Source organism: Vidua macroura, chromosome 3 (genome assembly GCF_024509145.1).
Source record: "Vidua macroura isolate BioBank_ID:100142 chromosome 3, ASM2450914v1, whole genome shotgun sequence".
Classification (NCBI taxonomy): Eukaryota; Metazoa; Chordata; class Aves; order Passeriformes; family Viduidae; genus Vidua; species Vidua macroura.
Window position 1 is genome coordinate 37475378 of NC_071573.1, and position 24383 is coordinate 37499760.

General features: G+C 38.5%; 1 long non-coding RNA gene across 2 annotated transcripts in view; it reads right to left on the reverse strand.

The window, feature by feature from the left end:
* Nucleotides 1-368: 368 nt before the first annotated feature.
* The window catches only part of LOC128805739 (uncharacterized), a 176407-nt gene continuing 152392 nt past the window's right edge, over nt 369-24383 (reverse strand). The window contains exon 3 of one of the 2 annotated variants that reach the window (XR_008436542.1): nt 369-447. This is a non-coding gene — a long non-coding RNA (uncharacterized LOC128805739). Of the gene's footprint in view, nt 448-12995; nt 13107-24383 lie in introns of those variants that run through there. The other variant, XR_008436543.1, reaches the window with a different exon arrangement.

Here is a 24383-nt window from a genome sequence, read left to right on the forward strand (position 1 = left end):
CCTGGGTGTTTGGCAGCACAGCAAAGGGAGCAGATCCTACAGGCTCCCATCTTCATAGGATTCCAAAAAAATATGTATTGAATCTAACACATTGAATATAACAAAAGCAAGTCCTATGTTAGGGCTTATCATGATAGATGCAAATGCTAAGAACAGTTACAACCCAAACCTTTGGAATTAATTTCTGTAACTCCACTATATCCAAACACTATAATGGAAGGAGAAATCCTGAATTAGAATAGTAATTGTTGGATTGCCTGTGCTCACCTTTTCTTGTAATCCTCTCTGCTACTTCTGCTATGACAATATTCTTTGTCATAAAACCCAAGCCATGCCAGCCTCACCTTCCTGCTTCTTTCCATCATGTAATTCCCAGTACATTTCATTCCTCTCCCTCTCTCTTTCAGATGTTCATGCTGCTGCAAGGGACTCAACCTCATGACCACTCTGCAAGCGCAAAGAATAAGGATTTTAGGAGCTGGAATAAATGGGAAGGAGAGGTACCACATGAATATATAATTCTGAGCTGCTCATCAGTCTGAAGATGGAGCTGCCAGATTCTTGAACTCACCATCATTGCTCATGATTTGGGGTTCTAAATAACCCTGTAATCCTTACATTTGAATCCATAATGACTGCAGAGTTCAGCCAACAAAGAAATATGAAATGCAAGGGCAGAGCTAAGTTCAGCAGTGTTCCATTTAAAACCTCTCTGGAGATAACCTCCCAAAGCCAAACTGCTTCGACAGTTGTTGGCCTCTTTTTCCCTGGCTCTGACAGTCATCCTGCAGCTCCTCTATTTCTCTACCAGAAAGTCCCTCTGCGAGAGGCACAGGAGGATCCTGGATGCAGCCTCAAGACCTACCTCAGGAAAGCTGAGAAACTCACAATTCCATTTTGCCAAGGTCATGGCATTGCTCTGCTCCCTCCACCCAAAGTTGGAAGTTAAGAACTCAGTTTTACCATTCTGTGGTTGTTTCAGCTTGTGGTATTATCATTGTTTGGCTAAGACATTGTTTTCTATATTTTTATGTACATAACATTGTACATTTAAAGAAGGAAGGTAACAATGATGTTTGTACTGCACGTTGAAGGCTGAAAAGGAAAAACACAGCATATTTGATGTACACCTTCAGCAGCCTGGGCTGGGCCTCACTTTAAGAGTCCCTGGATTTTGTTTGCATTCCTTGTCAGATGTAATGGTGAAATTTCCTGACTTAAATATCAGGAGAACAAGAGCCATAATTTATCATCTTTACTACTATTTTCATTACTGCTACCTTTATTCTCTAACTTGTTCAGGCATCAATAATCAAAAAGATAATTTTGAAAGCCTGTTTAGCAATTTGACTGTGCTTCCACATAGTGAATTTAAATAATACAGTGACTATCATTAGAATTACTGTACTACATGCTGCTGAGGTTTGATCAGGGATGGGAGGAAATGCTCTGAAAAATACCTATTTTTTTCAGCTTACCTGGCAGCACAACATAAAATATATCATGATCTAAATGTGCTGCCTCCAGTTGCTGATCCAATTAAGAGGATCTATAGAAAATTAGATCTAGCTCATAATCACATCACTATTAACTGGCTTTTATATTTGTAGTATTTTATACTCAGATAAATGAAAGAAAACTTTTTGTTTGTATGAATTCTTCTGTATTGTCTAAGACTTTTTTTTTCCTGCCACATTACAATTAAGCTCAACATTTTGAAAACAACAGCCAGCCAAATCCTACAAGGCATTAAAAAATGTTTTCCAAGGTAAAGCATCATGCCAAGGGCAATGCTAACACTCAGCATGGGGGAAGATATAAGAAAGTAAAGCAAAACATGCCAGAAAACTACCCACCTAACCTCAATTTATGAAAATATCTGAAATTCAATACTTCCCTCATCCCGGGTCTCTACAGAGAAGGTGAAGTTTTTTAGAATGATGAATGAGGAATTCAGCCCTGGATGTTTCATGCTATCCCTGCAAAGCTAAGATGTTTTATTTTCTGCAGACAGGTAAGAGCTGATGCACCACCTCTGTGTGCATTTCACCAGAATTTCACCATCTTGCAAGGGGCAGCACGATTTTTATTATGGTTGATGCACTCAACCATCACATATGCAAAACGGAAACCCACACTGAGCTGGTGAGCTCTGAGTGTGGGCTAGGATGCACCCTGTTCCAGTGGACACAGCTACACTGCAGCATCACTGCTACTAAAAACCCTTGTTTAACTCTTCCAACCTGCAGACTTCTTATTCATAAGGACTGTATGACAACGATGCCAAATTTACAGATTACCAATCCTGTGCTTCATTTAAAAAATAAATTTAAATGCTGAAAGCAGCCTGAGCTGTATTCCTGATTCACTTTTTTTATTTCCTTGAAGATAATGACCTTTCACAGAGTAAGATGACTTTTACTAGCCTGAGCTGGAGAAAAATGTGACACAGATTTATATTCCTTCACTCTTTTTTGATTTTGATGGGGATCCAACTCTGCTATTCTCACTCAGGCCAGCAGAATCAGGTCTGCAGTGCCTAAACAGTGGAGATCTAGAGCATAGGGAATCTGCAATAAGCAATTACAAGTTCTAGACAGGGTGAACTGGGAAAGATGGAAGGGGGTTACTTCATTTCATTAAGATAATGCAGTGAGAAAGGTGAATAAGTGAAAGAGTGCATGTGCATGAGAGAAAGAGCTCAGCAAACATCCTTCTTAAATTAGATGGCTCCTCAGTTCTCTGTTACCTTGTTTGCCCTTCAGGACAAGCAGAGAGGCAAAGGAGGATTTTTTTTTTTTTTTTTTTTTTTAGAAAGTTGTTCTTTTGTGGACGCTCCTGGCTGGTGAAGGACGGTCATTTCTCAATGACTGTTCTTTGAGATGAGCAGTGATTGTGCACAGCCTAACTAGGCCACCCTCATGTCTCAGCATTGGGACTCACAGATTTCCCTTTACTTTTCCCCTCCTCCTGCCTGGTGTGGGACACACGAAGGAAAACACACCCTCCACTGTTGCAGGTACAACCAGTGACAGGCTCTTGGGGTGCCAAAGAAGGAGCAGATTTCTGTTGGCACAGATCAGTGAATGGAGCCCCTCAAAGCTGCACAGAAGGTCCCTGAAAGGAGGTCCCTGACAATCCAGACTTTGTCCAAGCCAGCTGCAGTCTGCTCCCTCATATTGTGATGCCATTTCGGAGGGAAAACAAATCCCATTCTTATCAGCTCCCACGAGCTCCAAAAACCAGAGTAATTTTATGACATTTTCAGTGTTTTGAAAGGGATCAATTCCGCTCCAGTATATAATATTAATTTTAAACATTTTGGCACCTGTCGAATTTTAGAAGATGAATATTGCTCCATTACACTGGAGATCCAGGGTGCAAATGCCACAGGCAAATGGGATTAATGCTTCTCATCTCAGGTAAAGAAACACAGCAGGTCAAGCCTGTGTGTAAATAGGTTGCAGATTGTTACTTGGAGCCAAATGAAGTTTGAGGCTTTTAAAACCAACCAGAGGTTTTAGCAGCCTTTCTTCCCTGGAACAGGATTTTGCATTGCACTTAAACCCTTTTGTCAGCTTGCAGAGAGTTGGACTAGTTGTGCTCCAGGTGAAATCTCCCATGTTGTTATGAAAAACCAAGCTGATGGAAATGTAAACATCTGACTTATTATATGCTTGTTCCTACAGCAAAACAGAGCTTTAGCCTTAGCAAGCCATGGCAGTATAACACGTTGTAAAAACAGTAACAATAGCAAAAATTATTAAACATTTATCTCTCCCATGAGTGAACATCTGGCATGTATCAAAACGCTGCCGTGGGGATTTAGCACCAGAACCTTTAAGGTTTTATGCGACAGTGCCTAGAGAGGGCAATAACAGCGCATATTCCACACAGGATTTTTAATCACTGGCCTCTTGAAAATACCAAGAGCAGAAGCTGAACTGGGAATCAGTTTATAAATGAAATGTTGGAGTTCTCATTTGTGATGCAGGAAAAAATATCAGCCCCATTTTTAATTAAGTAAGCAGAAATTTAAAATAAACAGAATAAAAGATATGATATTGCAGATAGCAAACAGATGTGATAGAGGTTCCCTTTTTAGATCTTGCATGAAGGATGCTTTACTAAGAACAACTTCTCTGACCTAGAAATGTTTGCAATGGTTTTCAACTCACTACCTCTACAAAGCTTTTTGTGTCTTCATCCAAGTCTTAGGGAAGTTGCATCTTTAATCTTGTCTTTTAAAACATCTTTAGAAAAATGTATGAATCTGTTTCAAAATCTCTCCAAGAACTTGAAAGCAATTGCTTGGGGAGAGGGGAGGAGTGGATGTGTGGTTTATGGTTACATAAGTGTTGTTTTTTGTAGGGACAAGACTAAGATTTATGCAAGGCAAGGGAGGAATGCATGTAGTGAATGATACAGGGAAGGAACAGAGGAAAACCTGGTAGTGGAGATTAAAAGTGCAGGGATCATGTGGATCGTGTGTCGGGTCAAGAAACAAATGTGAGGGGAGAATATCAAAGGGTTCTGTTTGGACTCTTGTTATAATAAGAAATTATTGTACAACTGTATAGCCATGTCCTCCAGCAGCACTTCCCTCTCTCCTGTTAATAAGTACAGAGTTGTGACCTTTTAAGTGGAAGAAGAAAAACTTGAAAATTTTGTGATTAATGTTACTATTAATAAGACTGTCCCAGGGCCATAATCTCATGATTAATCCTGTTAGTTCTTTAAATAAGCATCACAACAAGTAAATACTTTGTGATTCTTTGGGTTGGTTTCTTTGTAATATTTTAAGATCTCTTAATACTTTTTGTCAGTATTTAAAATAAATAAAGGGTTCAGCTATTTGTCTTACCTAAGTGTTTTTGTCATGTATTTGAGGTTCTATATAAGCCCATAGCCGATTTCCTTTCTTCATAAAAGAGCCCAGTCAGTTTATGCATAACATTCAAACAAAAGGTTCTACAGTACTGCATTTTGGAGGACATAAAGACACTGAAAAAGACAGAATTAGACAGAGGGTATACATTAGTCTAGTACTTCCAAAGGTTAGCATTTCTGGGTAGCACAAAGGATTCCGCTCAGGAATTCAACCCTGATTAAACCAGTGTTGGATCTGGTGCAAGGAAGGAAATAATGGGAGAAAGCAAAGGATGCTGTCACAGGGAAAGGGAGGAATAAAGTAGCAAACTGGCACACTGATGGAAAAATAAAGATACCAAAGAGGAAATCACATTCAATACCCTACTCAGGCATTGCTTAAGGAAAAAAAAAAAAAAAAAATCCCATAAAGATTGGGAATATCTTTCCTGTTGACTAGGACTCTACACATGTAGGAAGCAAAGGGCAGTGTCAGAAAAGGATGTTAGGATGTTCAGCAGTCCCCAGACCCGGCTGTTGAAGAGGAGAGCACACACTCTGCTGGGAGAGGTGCCTGAGCTTTTCCAGGCACAGGGAAGCAGTGCTGCCATAAGCTCTGCGAATACACCCACCCAGTTCAGCACTAGTAACCTAAGTTTAAAATTATATTTGTAGCATGAAATGAAATCATGATGCCAAAGTAAAATAAATGTCAAGCAAACTCAGTCAATCATATGTATCATTCTTTATGACTCTCATTTATATTTGTTATTGAATTGCTCACTTTTTAAAATTCAAATAACTCCCTCATCGATCTGCTCCTGAATGATTTTACTGAACATATCTTTTTAGTATCTAACACACTGTGATTTTGTTCCACGTATGTTGTGCACTGGCTGATTCCATCCTAACCTCACAAAACATATTAAGCTTAATAAATATATTTATGAGAATTACTTTGTATAGTCCTTATGCAATCAGCCATGCTGTGTATGATAGCCCAAGACGATGAAAACCCATTGACTTTTTGTAGCAAATTAGTCTACCACCTAATCGGTGAACCCTGCTAAGCTTTTGAATTATGACAAGAACCAGCAGCTCAGTTAGAACACTCAAATGAATTATATCAATTCATAAACTTGTTCATGTCCAGATTTCATTAGCCACACATTAACAGCATTTTATGTTTATTACTGCTCTGACATAATCTATAAATAACTGAAATGCTAATCATAGTGTTCTGCCAGGCATCATCATTTAATCATAAAGAGATACATTATTATAAACTATAATAGATAATAACAAGTCCGGGTCAATGGCCGCATATTAAAAGATCACAATTATATCCTATAAGGGTATGTACCTCATACATTTGGTGACACAAAGGTCCATATCTAATCACTTGCAAATGTTTCCCCTCTGACACACTTACAGTACAAGGTGACACAATTAAGAAAATATGCTTGTAAAACAGGGCAATCTTTGAGCATCAAAGTAAACAGAGAACAAGTAATGGTGAAGGGAAACATTATAGCATTTACCAGTGGCAGTGCTGCTTAACTCTTTATTTCTGGGTTTTTTTCCCTCACTAAAAGAAACCATAATCGCAACACTGGGAGAGTTTATTATAGAGGAGAACATGGAATTATTACTGCAGCAGCATCAAGCCAGGGCTGCTGGGTGTTACCTCTCAGGCTGAAAACGTGGCTCAAAAGGTTAAACTGCCTTTTTTTTGCAATCCTATTGTCCACTCCAACTCATTCTTTCAGTGACTTCATGTCACTAAACCCCTGTGATTTTCAAATGTAATCTGTGTGTCTTCTGTTAAAGAACATCTCGACTGAAGCCACTCTCAAGGGCTATTTTGGAGCCCCCTCTCATAGCCAGACATTCTGACATCAAAGCTGCTGTTTTTCTTCCCAAAATTATTTAGATTAGATTTTTAACCTAAGGTGGTGATAATAGAATCAGTGGCTTACTGAGTGAAGGTAATTCCATGAGGTAAAACCTCCTGGAAATACACCACTTACTAAACAAATAATTTCCATAAGAGCTTTATCAACTAAACTAGTTCTGAGTGAGAAATGAGTCTGACCCAAGGACAAAGAATTAATTGCAGATTATTAGAATAAAGTTGTTTTCTGTGGGTTTCATTTTTATAGGTTTTGTGTTGGTTTTTTTGTTTTTTTTTTTTTTCTGGTTTTGTTTTGTTTTGTTTTGTTTTTTTTTTAATATTTAGACTAATTTAAAACTTTAGTTGAATAGGAAGCAGAGATGCAGTCTGTCATTGTGAGCACTTGCACCTCATAGCTCAGGGTGAACTGAGGGAGATAAAGAAAGGAATGTAAAACACTATGGAAACCAACCTCTGGAGACTTAATATTCTGATCAGCTCACCTCCGAACATCTGGCTCTTAAATGTTCAAGCACAAAAACAAGAGAGCTAATGAAAGCAGTACATATTATCTCTCCCATCAATGTACCTCACAAACACCTGCTAAAATTAAAGCAAATTGAATCTTGATTGCTGATTAAGTACCCCTTCTTTAGCTAGATATTCTGTCATTATTTGCCCTGGCACACAATGCATAAACTGATGAAAAGCCTGTGGTGGGCTGCAGCAGCAAAGGTTGATAAAAGACGATCAAGACAGAGCTGCATGTAAACTGCAGCACATTAACTTTATGTACTCGAGCCCTCCAAAAGTTACTTTTAGATTTTTTTCCTCATTTCCAGGGTAAAAATTATTTTTGTTTAAAAGAGTAAGCACATAAACTGAACACATTTTTTTTTTTCCTCCAGAACACACATCCCAGAGAGGAGGTAACAGATAGACTCACGGTATTGAGCAACACCAGTACCCAGCTCCTGAGCTGAAAAATCCCTCTGAGCAGGACTGCAGTGCCCAGTGAGCTTTTGGGGTATTTTCCTGCATGTGAGAATACCTTCAAGCGGTTGTACATGTATGGCCATGGAAAAAAGAGCCCAAAACCTCTTCGGGAGTGTATGGCCTCTATTTCTCTTCAATAGACACTTAGGCAGTGGCAGGAGAAAGGTTACAGACTTTACTGCCAATAAACTGGGGGAATGCTCTGCGTGCACACTTCAGGCAGGATAAAACCATCCATTAGGAATTTTCATCACACCCATATAAATACCCTCCTACGTGAGCACCGCTGACAGATGTGTGGCTAATCTACCATGTTAACTTCATTTGAGAAGTTGTGGTTTTGTTCAAACTTTATTAGTTAAACTCAAATTGATCCCACTACATTTTAAGCCAGTATTTAATCTACTTTAAGTATGTTTCCAGATATCATAAACTCTTCAGACATCACTGTGTTTACTATATATTAGTATAGGTATTCATGTAAATTTCCCTGTTAAAATAATCAACTTTTATTTGACTCACGGTTCTCCAGTAATCAAAAAAGAAAAAAAACCAGCAACATGACAGTGTGTAAATCCTTCTCAACAATAGCACCCACAAAACCTGTTTCTTGACTGACAATAAGGTCATAACAGCACATATGTTTGACATATGTATTTCATCAATGGTGATTATAATGTGAACCAAGAATTAGCTTCAAAATGATGGGTTACTTAAAGACCTGGAAGAGGACATTTAAACAAAAGAAAAAAAAAAAGGCCTGAATCACATACAAGAGCTTGACTTTTTTTTTCCCTCTTACTGCATTCTAAATTATTTAAATATACTATTAGACACCATATTGGAAAAAAACAGATGTTTTCTAATTATGAACTGATTTTACAGTGTGATGGTGTCACATATTTAAATTACAAATACACATTTTTAGCATTCCAGCTGTGCTTTACAAGAGTTTAATTTGCTTCTTGTGATATGTCACAATGCACCTGCCTTTTAAAACTCCTATAAATGTAAAACATTAGCCAAGCACAAGTATTAAGACATGCTGATGAATTCTAAAGATTTTTAGCATCTTATAGAGGATGAAATTCATAGGAAGATTTAACAGTGAACCAGCTAAATGTTTATCGACAATAACATTTACAGATACTTTCCAGAAGTATCAAAAGGGACTGATGACTTGTGTAGGCAGCACAGAGAATTAAATTGGTGCTGCTTTGCTCCTTCCACACACAATGTATTCCACAGTAATCTATAAACTAATGAGGTTAAACACAGATAATACAGTAAAATGTTGTAGAAGTCAGCTTTGTTCTCAGCCACCACACACACACAGAATCTGACACATGTTTAAGACCATCAATATCACAGTCAGAACAGGGAGATCGTCAATGATGATGCTGGTGATAAACTATGATAATGTATTCTGAGAATAGAAGAGCAATAATTTCTAGGATAAACTTAAACTTTGAAGTAATTAACTTGTGATTCAGAGAAACACAATGAGAGCATACACAGCTATTTCTTGTCTTGCACACGCCCTGGAAATAACAATTATTGGTTTAGATTCAGGCATAAAAAGAGAGAGGATAAACAACCTATGGAGAAGATGTAACACTGTGGATGCACCTTTTAAACCTGGCCTTCTAAGAACAAAGGAAGAAGAAACTTTTGAAGCACTGCTCTTACAAAGATGCATTAAAGAATATTGCAGACAAGCAGAGATGCTCCTTTCGAGGCAGTTATCTGCTGCACACTTCCTAAACACAGGCAGGGACCTGTTCATTAACAGTCTAAACCTACCAAAAGTAAATTAAAGGCAGCTTTTGCACTGGCACGATAGGACCTGGCACAGGCTCTCCCAACGTACCCCAAACCTCATTGCATTGACCTCTACTGGGTCCCTGTCACTGAATGGGGTGGCACAAAGGCACAGCCCTTTTTCTTGTCCCCCTTGGACAAGCACTGGCCATGACACAGCACAGAAATTATCTGCCCCAAACCAGAGCTATCATCTTTGTGGCCTCATCCAGCATCGCAAAGCCCTCACTGGGCACACACAGATGAAAAGGCAAAGGGAGAAGGGAAAGGAGGGCAGGAACAGCCCAAAGGGAGACGTGAGGAAGTCGTGGTAATCAAACTGTGTTGGGATGTGTTTTAAAATGTGCATTTCGGTGGCTACACATCATCATACCTGCAATTCAAAAGCGTCCATGCACTTCAATGCAGTTGAGAATAAACTTGAGGGCGCTTGGGCTGTATAAAGTGTTATAAGTCCTTTGGACATGCTTTAAAGAGACATTTTCAGGGTAAGGTTGTGTTACAAAACTGAACAACCCTTCCTCAGGAGAATCCTCCCTTTCAAAGCACCCTGGCCAAGTTTCGACATGTGCTTTTTGTTTCAGCACTGCTCACACGCTGCAGTGGCACAAACAGGCAGGGAGAGATCCCAGATACGCTGCCAGAGAAGAAAAGGGGATTCTCTGCAGATCTCCGGATTTTCAACCAGTCATTAGGGAAATTACTTTTCCTTCTCTGCCATGGAGTTCATGGTACACACAGCAGAAATTCTACGCTCTGTGCAGGTGCAGTCATTTTGCAGGAAGCTGCACTTTCTGCAGTGCACAGACTGAGGCAGGGAAGCTGCTTTACCTGCAGTTCCCTATTTTGGAGCACATTAGGAAAATCATTGCAATAGTCACCTTGCATTTTGTACAATTATTTTTTAGACTAATTTCAGAATTTAATGTAGTCTGAAAGCAATAATAAAGAACAAAAAAAATTTCAAAACTATCTTAATGGCTCTAATCCTGTGATTTTACACTGCCAGCAATATTTTAGCTTTTATTAAACATTCCAAGCCAAATTTACTCTATTTAAGATCACTTCTGTAGATTTCACTGTACATGATATGCTCACAGTAAATTACTAACAGCAAAAGACAGAGCTAGGATAAACCAAGCCCATCCTGGTAGGGGAACTTGATTCAAGCCTTAAATTTTTATTTCCTTTTAGAGAAATGTGTTATCTTTTTACCCCGCTTTCCTTGATAAACAAAACCTGCTGTGGGATTACTTCATGCTGAAGGAAAAGTGGGTAAGACTCACCTTCATCCTCACCACGTGAGGATGGAGGATCCTGTTTCTCTCAACTGGCCTATTCCTGTTTGGCCCTAGTCCTGTATTAAGTCATTTCTCCTTGACTCCATTCTGAAGAGTCAGGTAGAGGCTGTCTGAAATTAAGGGTTTTCTATTCCTGTTCTTGAGATAATATAGATGAAATACAAAAATCGAATTAATTTATTTTTTCTCCAGGATTTGACATGTTGGAATACCATCCTTAACTCTTATACATTCTTAATAAAGGAGGAGAAAAATAAATCATCAATTCAGTCCGTGTTTCGGGAATGCTTCATCTGGGGTTCCATGCTATTGCTTCCTGTATCATGAAAGTAATATCAAATTGAAAATATTTCTGTTCAGCAACTTCAGCATCTCTAAATTAAGAAAATGCATAGTTTATTGGCTTTCAATGCTTGAGCAGGTTAAGAATGTGTAAGCAAGAAAGATTTCATTTAGAAAGAGAAGTGCAAACATCCATGATACCAACAGAGACATTAAGTGAGATTAGGCCATCATCATAAACTACTTTTCAGTTACTAGATTATCAAAAATAATGAATGCCACTCATTAAAGAAAACAATTTTTTGAAATAAAGAAAATTCATTTTTAAGGCAGTAACAGCTCATGGAGATAAAATTGGATGATAAGCTGCAAAACATTTTTTATGCTGTTGTACCAAAACAGGCACTGACCATCACTTGCTCTAGAGCAGGTGGCCTTTAGGTCAAACATGGCAGAACTGCCACAGGCTAGGAAAAAAAGGTGGTTTGAGGAAGATTTTGTTTCTGTGACAGGAATGGAGATCTTTCTCTTCCACTTTTGTTGCCAGTTTTAATAGATCATGATTAAAATCTGACTAATGCATTTCACTTTTAATGTGTGTGTGGGCTTGAAAATTAAATTTTAAATCTCATTTATGCTATTTTAGAGGAGATTAACAACCTCTGAATGAAAAGGTACAAGAAACAAAGATGCTTTAAAATTTGATGGTATCTTTGAAATGTAGCTGTGGAGTGATGGCATTGCCCTTGTTCATGTACCTGTAAATGCACTGGATATTTCCTGTGATTGCTCCCTAAGACATCCCAGAAGCACAACCTGCTACTGGAAGTTGAGCCAAAGCACCTTCAGGGATAATTTAGCCCTGCACACTTCATTTGAAGTTCATGAAGTAGTCACTCAATTCCAGTGGTCTTGCAAAGGTGCTTCAGGAGGGCTCTGCAGCAGGGAAGTGCTCAGGCAGAATGTGAGCCACACCATGATCCCCCTTCAGAAGAACTGGATTCAGGGGTTTTCCCCCAAAAAGGCATGTGGCAATTAAGGGAAAGCCTTGCCATTGAGGGAAAGTGGCACAGAGAGGGGCTGGAGTCATGAAAACTGTGCTGATTCATTCCTGTTGAGGACCCCAAGTGTATGGAAATTCCATTCACTTGGAGCTGATGGCTTTGCTTCAAGGGGGATGCAGGAAAGTGCAGGTACAAAGTTGAATATTCAGAGTCACGATGAGATGAATCATCTTGCAGTGCATATGACAAAATTAAAAAAAAAAAAAATCCAAACCAAAGCAAAATACGTATAAAAACCAAAGCCAGAAACAGCATTTTGAAGAATTTTTAAGGTAAGACACAAAGAATAACCTATAATTTCTAAAATGTGGGTAAATATGAACCAATTACTTATTATTTCATTAAAGTGCCAATGGGAAGGACCAATTCCTAACTCTCTGCATTCGCCTCCTGGGGTCCTAGATAGCTTTTCCTGTCAAATTAAAACAGGAAAAAAAAAAAAAAAAAGATAAATAAACATGAGAAATTAAGATTGTCTAGGTAGGTGAAGGAGAAAGGAAAAGAAGCAAGGAAATAATGTTCTACAATTATTACCAGAGCTAAGAGAAACAAAATTACGTGATCATAAATTCAGGATAATCTGGTTTTCTTTATGAGTTTCCATTTTATTAATGAAAGGAAGGTAACACCTTAGTGGACCCGGATGAATTAAAATGCCTATTTGTAGAAGCAATCCTTAATAGGGGTCTTTAATAGAATCTGTGAACAATTCTGGAGTCAGATAATTTTGCTGTAAAAAGGCAATATTAATAGCTCACCTCTGGGTACACAGCCCGGGCTGGACAGGAGTAGGATGAAGGGAATATTGCCAGAGAAGGCTGGGGGGTTTATTTGCATTATCCCGACTTCCTGCAGCCAAAAGGCATCACACAAGCAGCTCTGTAAAAAGGGAGGGAAGCCAACAAGCACATGATCTGTAAATTGTCTGTCTTGTTTATCACATCCAACACACACTCAAGCTTTGGACTGGATAAGCCTGGAAAAAGAGTACAAAAATGTGGGATACCAGTTTACAGAAGTATTTTTTTTAATCTCATTATTCTAAAAGAAATAAAATTAACCAAAAAAACCCCAAACTTCTTCTAAATATAATTGATCAAACACTTCAACTCAGGATTTAATACACCTGAAAAAATATCCAGGTATTTCATCTGCTTCAGCTCTTGAAAGAAAGTTCCCCAAAGTTTACATAGTCTTTGTCCTGGAAAATGTGTGTACACCAGGAATGTAACTCATTTTAATGGTGTATCATACCAAAAAAGACAATAACACTGAAAAATATTTACTTCCTAATTTTAAAGAGGATTTTCTCATTAATCTTTGAAAGAGAATATATAAAATATCTGAAGTATCTTCTCAGTTATTTTGAGCAAATCTGACAAAGATGCTGCTCATGAAAATTCCAATCAGACCTTATTAACTGCAGTTCAATTCCGTACATGGCAGAAATTTTCTGTGAAATATGAAGAGAGAAAACAGATGAGAGGAAAAAGTTCAACACAGCTATGGTTATCTGCTACTCCTGCACCAGGAAAGTGGGACAATTCCAGACTTCAGAAAATCAGAGGGTTGTTACTGGGGGTTTGAAATGGGACCAGGACTCTCTTTTCAGAGGAGATTTGCAAAAGGCAGAAAATTTCTTTGTATCAGTCCCTGGAAATCTTCATTTTCCATTAAGATGAAAACAGCAATTGGTGCTGAAGAACCACAAAACCACGAGTTTACTGAGCAACTGCAAGAGCTGCTTGGAAAGATTCAACGGAAACTACAGAAAATTTTCCAACTCAATCAGCTTGGTTTTGATGATAAAGTGGTTTTATGAGCAAGACGGGGAATAAAGTATTATCAAAACTATAAATATTCCAGCCTGCCAATTTACACATAAGGGTAGTTCTGGTTCATTCCTCCCAGCCCCATTCCTCATCTTTTCTACGGATTTTATCCAGTAAGATTAAACCTCCCATGCTGAAACTGCCCATCTCCACCTAGAAAAGCAGAAAAAAAGGACAAACGAAATATCCAAACCTACATTTTTTTTCAAGGTAAAAACTGGGATGTCACCCCAAGCAAATATCCAAACCATTGTTCCCCCAGTGTAGGAGTGGCATACATGACCCCAGGTCTCTGATTTCACATCAGGCCTCTCTACACAAGCTCTAAGTCTAAGTTTGAGGGGTCTTTAATGTATAATACATGATTTTCTTATTTCACAAACCTTGTTCACCTTCACCACAAGGAAAAAAATTCTACTATTCTCAATATCAGTTGAGTAGAAATGAAAACAAACTAAATTTGGCAGATTATGATAAAGGTAATTTTCTTCTAGGGAAAGGTGAAAGTGACAAATAAGGCTTAATCCACACAGAAATTACTTCCAGGAAAATCTGTTTCTGTGGAGTTCACACACACACATTATAATGCAACCAGTGACTTGTCCCCTTCTTCCCTGCCCTCCCAAGACCCCAGCTGGAGTCCTGCATCCAGCTCTGGACACAGCAAAGATGTGGAGCTGTTGGAGTGAGTCCAGAGGATGCCATGAAGATGCTCCAAGGAGCATCTGCTCTGGAACCAGGCTGGGAGAAGGCAAGGCTCTTAGAGCCCCTTCCAGTGCCTGAAGGGGACGTAGAAAAGGGAGGGGCAGGGACTTTTTGTATGGCAGACAGTGACAGAACAAGGGGCAATGGTTCCAAACTGCTGGAGGCAGGAATAGGTGGGGTATTGGGAAGGATCCTCGGCTGTGAGGGTGGGCAGGCCCTGGCACAGGTTGCCGAGAGCAGCTGTGGCTGCCCCTGGATCCCTGAAAGTGTCCAAGGCCAGGGTGGATGGGGCTTGGAGCAACCTGAGACAGTGGAAGGTGTCCCTGGCCATGGTAGGGGGTGGAATGAGATGATCTTTAAGGTCCCTTACAACTCAAACCATTTTATGATTCTAATAATTCCCATGAGTCTATTCCACTCCTGAATTCCAACATACAGTTTATAGGGAGTTACTATCAAGTTGCAACATGATGGATCCATTTTCATGACTAGACAGGTAAGGAATAAGTCTATGCCTTTTTCTTTCCTCTTTAATATCTATTCAGTTTTGTTATTGGGCTATTATATTTTGCTGTTGCAATTTAAACCTTCTATCAGAAATAAATCTTTGAATTCTATTATCTTGTAACAATTCTGTAGGGACAGGCATCTCAAGAAGCTGAAAGATAAAAATGAGAAAGAAAAGAGCCTTTTTCGCAGGCCACTATTAAAGTTTTCACACTGCAACATTATAGCTATAAAATAGCATCTCTGATGATAATTCATTACGATTCCATAATACACATGGAATATGTTATGCTGTATTAATCAACAATTCTGTTTTGCTAACTTATTAAAATCATTCATTTGAAATTGCATATTATTTTAGTGCCATCTTGTCGCTGATTTATAGTGAAGCTGAAAGTTTACTGATAGCTTCTCATTCGCCTGAGACCTCATGAAATTTGCAAATAATGTTGGTTCTTTCTTAAATGTGCTTTTAGTCAGTAGACATCACTAAGGTATAATGAAAAACATTTGACACAACTGAAGTGGTCACTGGCTTTGGGTTTTTTGAAGGTAGCACTCCAATAGAAGAAGATAAGGTAGAAATAAAAGGAATGAATAGAAGTAGTTGTGAAATGTGTTGGAAACCTGCAGAACTGCAGAAATAAGAGGAATCTCTTTCTCTCTGAGCCAGCATCAATGATTCATTAGCCACTTGCTAAAACTCAATAATCAGTTCATGATTTGCTGAGTTCAACCATTATGAAAACAATATACAGAATCAGTAAATAATGGCCTCTGATGAATCCGCTGCACTGTATTCCTTTTGGAAGGATAACAATAGAAAGATCCAGAATAAAAGTAGAAATGGAAGCAAATGAACCCAGTAAATCACATGGAAGCCTAACTTTGTACTGTGTATCTGAATTTACTCTGTGCATCCAACTTCTTTATAGGCTCAACACACCTACCTGTCTAAAAATGAGTTAGTTTTCAACCCCCAAACTTCAGATTCTGTTCTAACACAATGCAAAGTAATAGCATGGTGGGTTTTTAGGGGGGATTGTTCTTTTAAAAATTTTTAGCATGTTCTGAAACAAGAAAAATCTCTTTCTGTTGAGCACCACTGGCAGAAGTATTTTTCACATGCAGCAATATGTTCTCACTGTCATGTCTCAGAAGAAATCCCTTGGGGCTCAAGATCTGTGCATGTAATACCCACACAGAAAATTAAGCCTCAATTGACTCCACAAAAAAAAACACCAAATCCCACCTCTAAGAATATCTAAGCATTGTTTTTTAATGATGATTAATGAGATCCTTTTTAGGGTTCTAATATTAGTTACACCCATTTGTGCCAAGGCTAAATTTGATATAGTCAGGGATTTCTTTAAAAGCTGGCCTGGGAGATAATGAGTTTCACAAATTTCTCCAGCGCTCAGGAGAATGCCGGAGCCTCACAGAATCTCAAGAGCAGCGCATCTTTCTTCCTCTGAATCGAAACCCTTGCTGCCTCTGTTTTTAAAGTTTGAACATGGAGGTTTGCTTCTGTGAATGGGGTTCCAAAGGAAAGGAAAAAAACCCCTTCAGTCCCGTCCAGTGTGTATTTTGAAAAGTTTAGCTTCCCTAAGGTCTTAACAAAAGGAGATTCTACTTGTGGGAAGAGATGATTAATCCGAGACGCTCCAATGCTGTAATGATGAAAAGGATGCTCAACAGGTCGGAGCCTTGCGAAGGGAGGGTCTGACTCATCTCTGCCAAGGTGTGGTTCATGAAGCATCTTTAGCTCTTGACACAGCAGAGGGCACCCCGGAATAATACAGCCTCTCTCCAGGGAACAAAATGCATTTCCAAGCCTTTTCTTCGCCAGGTTAACATTTGACAAGCTTGCTTTAATGCTCCTTCTCCCCAAGTAGCTCAGATGAGGAGGACAGAAAAAGTTTGCAGCAGAGGAGGACAGAAGGGAAAGGATTTCAAGATTTTCAAAGCAGTGCCAAAGAGCAGACTTTCTTTCCCTGCTGCAGATACCAGGTAATGAGTTCAAATGGACTCATCAAATGGATGGACCAGGGATTATTCTCGAAGACTGGGCCAAGGAAAATGGGGTTTACTCAGATTTTACACACAAAGACACACACATGAAATCTTCTGAAATCTTATTGCTTAAGTGTATGGGCTGAAAACTGAGTAATGCTTAAATCCTACTGCTCCAGCCAACAGAAGTCAATTAGTCCAACTTCAGCATTGCATTTATTTTCCTACTGTTTAATTATTATTTACAGGATACCACAAAGGTGCACAGCTGTGGAAACGTATAGACCCTGTCCAGAAGATCAGCTGTTTTAAGTTCACCCTAATATCGATACAAATAATGGAACACACTTTTTGTTCAGGAAAATGGCAGTCAAAGCAAACTGGGGATTCTGAGCTGGGCTCTGGCAGCCTTTTGTATTGCTTTCATTAGAGTGTCAGCCTCTAAAAAAATAATGTGACAAAGGAAGGGTGGCTGGAGAGCTAGCAATCATACAACGCCTAAAGATCTGAGCCCTTCTGTAATGATCATATGTGATTTACAGAATCAAAGGGTCAAATTCTGCCCTCAATTACACACCTATTGCTAGGTGGTGCAGCACCACATGGCAGGTGAATTAGAGAGATTATTGTGTTTCTAAAGAAACAGAAAAATGCTCTGTGGCCTTCAAAGTAGCCAATTCAGAGTTGATCCTCCATTGAATAACAACATATAAATGTACGGAAATATCAGAGCACCTTCGGGGCATTTTTTAATAGAGATGTTTTGTGGAGCAACAGAACTGCTGCAGTCTCTGGTACTTGTCTAACATTCTGTGTTTCTGGTCTAATATTCTATGTTCCACAAGATAATCTCTGGAAAGGAAAAATCTGGCATTCTTTTGGGCTGCTCGAACCTTTAAGCTTTGGCTGAGTTTGTCAGTAGTTCCTCTTCTCTGCTGCATCCAGTGTTATCATGGGACAAGTGCTCCTTATTTCACATTTCTGATGTGTCTCTTAACTAATCCATACACTCTCTAGGATGATCTAGAAGGATTAACGCAATTTATTCCTCAGATGCACAAGTTATTTCATTTTATTTGTAAATAAATTACTTTTCTTACTCAGAAGTAGAAATGAATTCTGGCTTTCCATTTGGGCAAGACACACGGATGCAAAGTTCAGGACAGTTGTGAGAGCAATCTGACCAACAAATGGAACTCACATAGGAGGAAACATGGAGAAGGAAATGAAACAATTAGTAAGACTATTAAAGAACAGCTCCATGGATTTGGACATGCCACAGAAACAGCCTTGACCCAACCTCTCCGTGTCTCTTTCATCCCACTGGAAGAAATGATGCCATGATTTATGTTGAAGGTGCTGTTTCCCTGTCATTTTAAAGGAACAGAATTTTCTGGATCTTCCCTTTCTTAGTTAATACACATGCACACCCTCACACAAAACATATGTTAATAACTTCAGACCACAAATTTAATTTATCTCAGCTTTCCACCTGACATCATTCCCTGTCATGTGGCGCATACCCATCCGTAAACAAAATGGGGATTCATTTCCATAGCAACAGCAAGTGGGACTTTGATCAGCTCCAATGATTATTTGTAGGCACACACATTTACAGATATCAAAATCCTAACTGAAGGCTGATTACCTTTTTTTTTCTTTTTTAAATGAAAGCATCTCAGTTGGTTTTTATGTAGGAGCAGGAATGCAAGTAAAGGCACCTAAAAAATACCTCTGGATGGCAATGGAAGCCCACTGGCCATTAGCTCGGTGTCGCTTGCAGTTCCTTGGGAATATAGATATTCCTAATAAGTATAATCCAATGTACGTGTCCTGTGGCCAATGAAGGATTTTCTTTGTGTTCCCTGGCAGATGTGTGGGTTCAGGCTGCACATGCAGGTGTTTGGGGGCTAGCTCATGTGGGATGAGGAGAGGTGGTAGCCTGTGACTTGACAGAAAAAGAGAAAAAATATCTGAACAATGTGTTGAAAAATACTCCAGTCAGAGCGGCACAGGACCAGCTGTTTTTTTCTAATTAGAACAACAAGAATAGCACATGCTAAAATGTTTTTTTCTCAAAAGCAATGAATGCTTCAGGAACTATAAGGGATGAGCTCTAAAACCTATTTAAATTAAGGAATGCTTCAGGAGCCATATGGAGAAGAAAAAGAAAAGGCAAAAGTAGAGAAATGTTTTATTTTTAGCTAACTCTGAAGCATTTTGATTCTTCATCCAATGTTACACAGAAATTATCTTACTTTTAAACTTCCAAAAATGTCAGTGCTGATGCTTATTGTATCATGGCTTAAACAAGATATTTCAAACACTCAGTGCATTTCAGCAGGGTGTTCTTGTAGGCATTGTAAATTCCATTCTATGTCCTGAACACGCACTGAGATATATCCCCTATGATATATATCTCGTAATGTATGAGAGCTGCACATAATGAAGTATGTGACAAACACTCAAAATACACCCTCTATCATCAGTCTTTTCTCCTCTTCTCTTTTTTCTTCTTTTTTTTTTTTTTTTTTTTTTTCTTCCACTTCTCCTGAAGCACTGATGATTCCAAACTTTGACTACAGGAATAACATTTGTAACAACTACGGCATTCTGGACATCTGCACTGTTAGAGTACTTTAGAATAAAGTCACATGGCCATAGGGAAATTTCACAGAATTCAAATCACAGTGACTTGCCAAGGTGTATAACGAGTTTGTTTTCAGCTGTTCTTCTCATGAATAATTACCAAGCAGGCATATCCTAAAGCTAGCACAAGCTGTCAGTTCACCAGAAATATTCAATATTTAAAACAGAATTTCGAATTTAGAATTTCATAAATGAAAATAATTACAGCACAGGCAAAATAGCACAGTTCAAATGCTGTCAGGTACTTCTTGCCTTTCCACGAGGCTTCCCACAACCAGACATTGCAGTCACATTAAATTATTTTTACAATGTAAAGAAAATCATGCAAATGCAAGAGGAATTGCAAGGATCTTCTTTTTGCCCAGAACTAATACTTTGCTCTCATTTTCCTGACTATTCTTTCCTCAAGCACAGAAAGAGACAACAGAGTACAATCCCAAGACTTCCATCTGTTCCGTTCCCTTTGGATCAACGCACGCTGTGTATTCTGCTGTCCACAGAGCCACCAGCATTGCAGAGCTAGACAGGAGGGAGGAGAGGCAGCAGTGAGGTTGAAGTGCAGGAGATGGGAATTCCAAGGCTCTTGAGACCCTTCACCCCAGACAGGTGCCCACAGGAAGCACAGCCCTTGCTGTGCCCACAGGAGAGGCTTTGGGAAGGATTTCAGCAGTCGGTGTCCACCTGTCCTGCACACTCATGGCACTGGGAGAAGGGACCAAGGACAAGGACAGGGAGCTCACAGCCCTTCCAACATTCCCTGGGACCCCTCTGTTCCACCAGCAAACAGCAGCTCCCATCCCTGGCGTTTCAGGGTTTACATCCCAAAGGGATGATTGTGAGCCAAGGGAAAAGCGCTCGCCTTTCACACAGGGCTTAATATCAGCACATTATTCTAATATTATGAAAATCTTTATTGCAGCTTGAATAATGCCCTGAAATAGATATTGTTGGTTAATAAATTACATTTTCAAATGAGAGAGATTTTATCACCATAACATCTCATGATTAATTTCTAATGTGAAGCTTATGGCCTAAACTTAAAACATTTGATTTTGCATTTGTGTTCAAAGGTTGAGCACTTAGTAAAGTTTTTATAAGAAACTTGCTGATTTTTTTTTCCACGTTGAAAAAAAATCACTAACCTGTTAATCCACTATAACTTCATAACCTCAATTACAGCTCTTGAGATGAAGGTGATTAAAAATAAGTATTTTCCCCTACTTTCAAAGAGCAGGTCACAACTTCCAAAGAAATCCTGTTTCAAATTTTACAACGATACATTAAGGGCAATAATTAGAATTGGTCAGAAATATTCCATAAGATGTTTCCCATTTCTCAACCAGTTCTAACTGTAACTACTTGGAGTTATGATATCTTGAGTAGTAGCACTGAAGTAAATAGTGTTATTTCTATAGGAAGCAAGAGGAGATAATATAAAACTGTGTGTGTTATGAGAAAAAAATAAGGTATTAAAATTAGGAATTCACAGCTCCCAAATCAAAGCATGGACTATGAGACCAAACTTCTGCTCTAATGATTTTTTTTAATTAATAATTGATATTAATCAGCATTTTGCTGAACTTGGCCCACTGCTAAGATTTGTGGCCCTGTTTTCTAATACCTGTAACTAATTTGCTGCTGTTGCTTGTGGGCAGCCCATGCTCCATCGAAACCCATTCTCAACTGACCAAATGAATCAATAAATATGGGTGCCAGAGTTCACAGGGAAAAGCTGCAACTCCCTTTCTCCATTCTTCTGGATATGTTTGAGTCTCAAGGACTAAGACCTAATTTTTTTAGTTGATTATTTCCAAGATCAACACAGCACTGTAAATATGCTTATACAGTGGGCATTCATCTTGTTAATATTTTCAAGAAATTAATGAAAATTTTGCTTTTCTAACTGTAGCCGATCAATAATCAAATACTATATTATTTACAAAGAGTTGAAAAACAAGCATAAAAGAAACCAAGGAAATTGAACCCCAGAAAAAATATGCACAATTCAGACTTTAATCCTATTATTTGCCAGAATGTGTGTTTAATTTTAAGCACAAAAATTAGTCCAGAATAATGATTTTGTAACCCTTCTCAAGTGGCTGAACAGGTTGGCTCATATTATTTCCTAAGCACATTTTGGGTGGAAACACAGCTGCTGTAAATGAGGTAGGCAAAGCCCACAGCAGCACCAGATTCCTGGGTCTGGTAAGGGGATAGAATTAAAAATAAAAGTAAAAATAAAATAATTTGTGCATTTGGAAGAATTATTACTCCTGCCTAAAAATCACTTTTTGTTTCATTTTGAAGTTATTTTCTAAATAAATAAATTGTTGCTGTGAAAAAAAAAATATACCTTAGGTCTGATCCTAAAATCTGGGTAAAAAAAAAAAGAGAAATATTCTCCCAAATCCCTCTTGTCAGTCCTGGCTTTTTAATGGTTTTTCCTTTTTTCCTACAATACTTCTCCAAATTGTGTTTGTGGTTGATACTTCCTACCCTGCCTTCCTCCCATGGGGAGCTGGAACTCCACCTTCTTCTCTTCACATTTGCAATCCATTTTAATAACTTTGTCTCCTCCAACAAATAAGAATTTTGCCATTGTCTTTAGGGGAACAAGAGGAGATTTTCAGGGAGCTGAGCTGTATAGGTTTTTGTCTCATTTTAATCAGGATGTTGGTTGCACAATTCAATATTGATTGTGTAATCAGAAAGCAAGAAGAAACACAACACAAATGAATTACTATGGAAAAATTGTCCTCATAATGGGGTCATGAAGCATAGAGATATACATTTATAATGCTCTGTCAAATTACATTATGCAAGGAAATAAATTATGTTAAGAGAAAATATGTTTTAATTACAAGCACAATACTTCTTCAAATTGGGGAAAAATTGCTAACATTATTATTATTATTATTATTATTATTATTATTATTATTATTATTATTATTATTTAAATTTAGCCTCAATATGCACAGAAGTGCCCACACATCCCCTACTGTTTAGGAGCCTGTGTGTGCACAAGAACAAAATTTAGGAGTGTAACATTTTCCAATTATTCTCTTGCCTGTAGTTTTTTCCTGCCCATCAATGTGTAAAATAAGGAGACCCAAACAGTCAGACAACAGCAGTTTGTTGCCATGCACATGACAGCAGTTGTGCTGTGCTCTCACTAAGTGTGTGGCTCATAAAGTAGATTATTCAAATCACACAAGTAGAATACAGAATAATAAAATAAAGAGAAAGCATAAGGTTTGGGGGGCATTTAGTTTTCTTTTTTTTAATCCAAATAGACATTTAAAGAAGAGCATCCTGGTGAGGATGTTGTCAGGTTATACAATTCACCTTGTAATTTTTAATGGAGTTTGAGTAAGTGCAAAGATAAACTTTATATAATCCATTATAAAGAATGGATATCCATCATAATACCACAGGTATTAGCCTTGCCTGCCTGTTAGATAAATTTGGAGATCTTATCCATCTTTTAAAACCTTTATTTTTCCATGTTTTTCCAGTTTGGCCTCAAATCAAATCACAGTTGCTCAAAGTGCTGAGCAGAAAAGAGAGACAAGACTTTGCTCCCTCAGCCTGGCCACACAATTAACCCCAAAGCAACAACCACCAAAAAAAGGCTCAGCCCCCAAAGCTGTGTCCAGGGAAAGGGGGTCCCTCCTCCCAGCCTCAGTTTTCTGGGGTAACAGCAAACAGCTTGGAAAAGACACAGGAATAGAAAGCTGGGAAACATTCAGCCCTTGCTTCAGCACTCCTGTGAAAACCCTGAGTATGCGAGGAGGAGGAAAACGCATGGGAAAGGGAAAGTTTGGCTGTGCACTTCTCGACCCAAAATTTAATTTTATTTGTTAAATTATTGCTTAAAAAAAGAATTTTAAAATCCTTCACAGCTTTCAGATATGTACCCTGCTCACCCAAAGGGTTAATGGATACACTAAAGCATCTTTCTTACCACAAGGTGGCATCTTCTTATTTTTATATGAAACATCTGAATATTTACATAATTTGAATAATATTCGACACCTGAATGTTTCTGATTTTTTTTTTTTTTTTTTTTTTTTTTTTTTTTTTTTTTTTTTTTTTTGGTGACAGCCATTTAACATCTGTGCAGATACCCAGTGATGGTGTTAGACTTCACCACACAAATGCTCCTGGAAGTTTCTGTGGCTGCTTTTCATGGACCTGTTCACAGCCATCACATATACACTGACTCCCCTCCCCAACAATGTGCTGACAATACCCACAGGAACCCACAAATACTCCTTGAAAATTCCAGGGCAAGCCAAATTAAGAATTTACAGCACATGTTCAAAATGCTGAGCTTTCTCCCCAAACTCCTATTGAAAAAGCACATTACTGGATATCTCAGCATGCAGATATTTTAAAATATAACACAGAAACCCACTACAGCCAGGGAACTTTACACTCCAGACTCTGT